This window comes from Arachis hypogaea, chromosome 7 (genome assembly GCF_003086295.3).
Source record: "Arachis hypogaea cultivar Tifrunner chromosome 7, arahy.Tifrunner.gnm2.J5K5, whole genome shotgun sequence".
Classification (NCBI taxonomy): domain Eukaryota; kingdom Viridiplantae; phylum Streptophyta; class Magnoliopsida; order Fabales; family Fabaceae; genus Arachis; species Arachis hypogaea.
The window spans coordinates 34,289,690-34,293,429 of NC_092042.1; the positions used below are offsets into that span (position 1 = coordinate 34,289,690).

Here is a 3,740-nt window from a genome sequence, read left to right on the forward strand (position 1 = left end):
AACAGAGGTGACAAATGAGATGAGGAAAGGCTAACCTTGCCAAGGTAGAGGACTTGTCCGCCACCTTATAAAGTTCTTGGGATATAACCTCATGAACTTCTATTTCTTCTCCAATCATGATGCTATGAATCATGATAGCCCGGTCTATAGTAACTTTGGACCGGTTGCTAGTGGGAATGATTGAGCGTTGGATGAACTCCAACCATCCCCTAGCCACAGACTTGAGGTCATGCCTTCTCAGTTGAACCGGCTTTCCTCTTGAATCTCTCTTCCATTGGGCGCCCTCTTCACAAATGTCTATGAGTACTTGGTCCAACCTTTGATCAAAGTTGACCCTTCTAGTGTAAGGGTGTTCATCTCCTTGCATCATGGGCAAGTTGAATGCCAACCTTACATTTTCCGGACTAAAATCCAAGTATTTCCCCTGAACCATAGTAAGCCGATTCTTTGGGTCCGGGTTCACACTTTGATCATGGTTCTTGGTGATCCATGCATTGGCATAAAACTCTTGAACCATTAAGATTCCGACTTGTTGAATGGGGTTGGTAAGAACTTCCCAACCTCTTCTTCGGATCTCTCCGGATATTCACTCTTTTTGAGTTTAAAAGGGACCTCGGGGATTACCTTCTTCAAGGTCACAACTTCATAGAAGTGGTCTTGATGCACCCTTGAGATGAATCTCTCCATCTCCCATGACTCGGAGGTGGAAGCTTTTGTCTTCCCTTTCCTCTTTCTAGAGGTTTCTCCGGCCTTGGATGCCATAAATGGTTATGGAAAAACAAAAAAGCAAAGCTTTTACCACACCAAACTTAAAAGGTTTGCTCGTCCTCGAGCAAAAGAAGAAAGAAGAGAGTAGAAGAAGAAGAAATAAAGGAGATGGAGGAGGCTTTGTGGTTCGGCCAAAGGGGGAGAAGTAGTGTTTAGGTTGTGTGAAAATGAAGGAGTGAAGATGGGTTTATATAGGGGTGGGGAGAGGGGTAGTGTTCGGCTATGGGAGGGTGGGTTTAGGAGGGAAGTGGTTTGAATTTGAATGGTGGGGTTTTATGAAGGATGGATGTGAGTGGTGAAGAGAAAGATGGGATTTGATAGGTAAAGGGTTTTTGGGGAAGAGGAGTTGAGGTGATTGGTGAATGGGTGAAGAAGAGAGAGAGTGGTGGGGTAGGTGGGGATCCTGTGGGGTCCACAGATCCTGAGGTGTCAAGGAAAAGTCATCCCTGCACCAAGTGGCGAGCTAAATTGCTCTTTGTGCCAATTCTGGCGTTAAACGCCGGGCTGGTGCCCATTTCTGGCGTTTAACGCCAAGTTCTTGCCCTTTTCTGGCGTTTAACGCCAGTCTGGTGCCCCTTTCTGGCGTTAAACGCCCAGAATGGTGCCAGACTGGGCGTTAAACGCCCATCTGCTAGCCTTACTGGCGTTTAAACGCCAGCAGGTTCTTCCTCCAGGGTGTGCTGTTTTTCTTGCTGTTTTTCTTTCTATTTTTACTTTTTTCATTGATTTTGTTACTTCTCATGATCATCAACCTACAGAAAACATAAAATAACAAAAGAGAATAGATAAAATATAGCATTGGGTTGCCTCCCAACAAGCGCTTCTTTAATGTCATTAGCTTGACAGTGGGCTCTCATGGAGCCTCAGATACTCAGGGCAATGTTGGAACCTCCCAACACCAAACTTAGAGTTTGAATGTGGGGGTTCAACACCAAACTTAGAAATTGGTTGTGGCCTCCCAACACCAAACTTAGAGTTTGACTGTGGGGGCTCTGTTTGGCTCTGTTTTGAGAGAAGCTCTTCATGCTTCCTCTCTATGATGACAGAGGGATATCCTTGAGCCTCAAACACAAAGGATTCTCCATTCACTTGAATGATCAATTCTCCTCTATCAACATCAATCACAGCCTTTGCTGTGGCTAGGAAGGGTCTGCCAAGGATGATGGATTCATCCATGCACTTCCCAGTCTCTAGGACTATGAAATCAGCAGGGATGTAATGGTCTTCAACTTTTACCAGAACATCCTCTACAAGTCCATGAGCTTGTTTTCTTGAATTGTCTGCCATCTCTAGTGAGATTTTTGCAGCTTGCACCTCAAAGATCCATAGCTTCTCCATTACAGAGAGAGGCATGAGGTTTACACTTGACCCTAGGTCACACAAGGCCTTCTTGAAGGTCATGGTGCCTATGGTACAAGGTATTGAAAACTTCCCAGGATCCTGTCTCTTTTGAGGTAATTTCTGCCTAGACAAGTCATCCAGTTCTTTGGTGAGCAAAGGGGGTTCATCCTCCCAAGTCTCATTACCAAATAACTTGTCATTTAGCTTCATGATTGCTCCAAGGTATTTAGCAACTTGCTCTTCAGTGACATACTCATCCTCTTCAGAGGAAGAATACTCATCAGAGCTCATGAATGGCAGAAGTAAATCCAATGGAATCTCTATGGTCTTATTTTGAGCCTCAGATTCCCATGGCTCCTCATTGGGGAACTCATTGGAGGCCAGTGGACGTCCATTGAGGTCTTCCTCAGTGGCGTTCACTGCCTCTTCCTCCTCTCCAAATTCGGCCATGTTGATGGCTTTGCACTCTCCTTTTGGATTTTGTTCTATATTGCTTGGAAAAGTACTAGGAGGGAGTTCAGTAATTTTCTTGCTCAGCTGATCCACTTGTGCCTCCAAGTTTCTAATGGAGGACCTTGTTTCAGTCATGAAACTTTGAGTGGTTTTGATTAGATCAGAGACCATGGTTGCTAAGTCAGAGTGGTTCTGCTTAGAATTCTCTGTCTGTTGCTGAGAAGATGATGGAAAAGGCTTGCCATTGCTAAACCTGTTTCTTCCACCATTATTATTGTTGAAACCTTGTTGAGGTCTCTGTTGATCCTTCCATGAAAGATTTGGATGATTTCTCCATGAAGGATTATAGGTGTTTCCATAGGGTTCTCCTATGTAATTCACCTCTTCCATTGAAGGGTTCTCAGGATCATAAGCTTTTTCTTCAGATGAAGCGTCCTTAGTACTACCTGGTGCATTTTGCATTCCAGACAGACTTTGAGAAATCATATTGACTTGCTGAGTCAATATTTTGTTTTAAGCCAATATGGCATTCAGAGTATCAATCTCAAGAACTCCTTTCTTCTGATTTGTCCTATTGTTCACAGGATTTCTTTCAGAAGTATACATGAATTGGTTATTTGCAACCATTTCAATTAGTTCTTGAGCTTCTGTAGGCGTCTTCTTCAGATGAAGAGACCCTCCAGCAGAGCTATCCAAAGACATCTTGGACAGTTCAGACAGACCATCATAGAAAATACCTATGATGCTCCATTCAGAAAGCATATCAGAGGGACACTTTTTGATTAATTGTTTGTATCTTTCCCAAGCTTCATAGAGGGATTCTCCTTCCTTCTGTCTGAAGGTTTGGACTTCCACTCTAAGCTTACTCAATTTTTGAGGTGGAAAGAACTTTGCCAAGAAGGCATTGACTAGCTTTTCCCAAGAGTTCAGGCTTTCTTTAGGTTGTGAGTCCAACCATATTCTAGCTCTGTCTCTTATAGCAAAAGGGAATAGCATAAGTCTGTAGACCTCAGGGTCAACCCCATTAGTCTTGACAGTGTCACAGATTTGCAAGAATTCAGCTAAAAACTGATGAGGATCTTCCAATGGAAGTCCATGGAACTTGCAATTCTGTTGCATTAGAGAAACTAATTGAGGCTTAAGCTCAAAGTTGTTTGCTCCAATGGCAGGGATAGAGA

At 43.5% G+C, this 3,740-nt stretch overlaps 1 non-coding gene across 1 annotated transcript; it reads left to right on the top strand.

The window, feature by feature from the left end:
- The first annotated feature begins 3,318 nt into the window (after positions 1–3,318).
- Positions 3,319–3,426, top strand: LOC112704540 (small nucleolar RNA R71). Its single transcript, XR_003155161.1, has one exon. It is a non-coding gene; the product is annotated as a small nucleolar RNA R71 (small nucleolar RNA).
- The last annotated feature ends 314 nt before the right edge of the window (positions 3,427–3,740 follow it).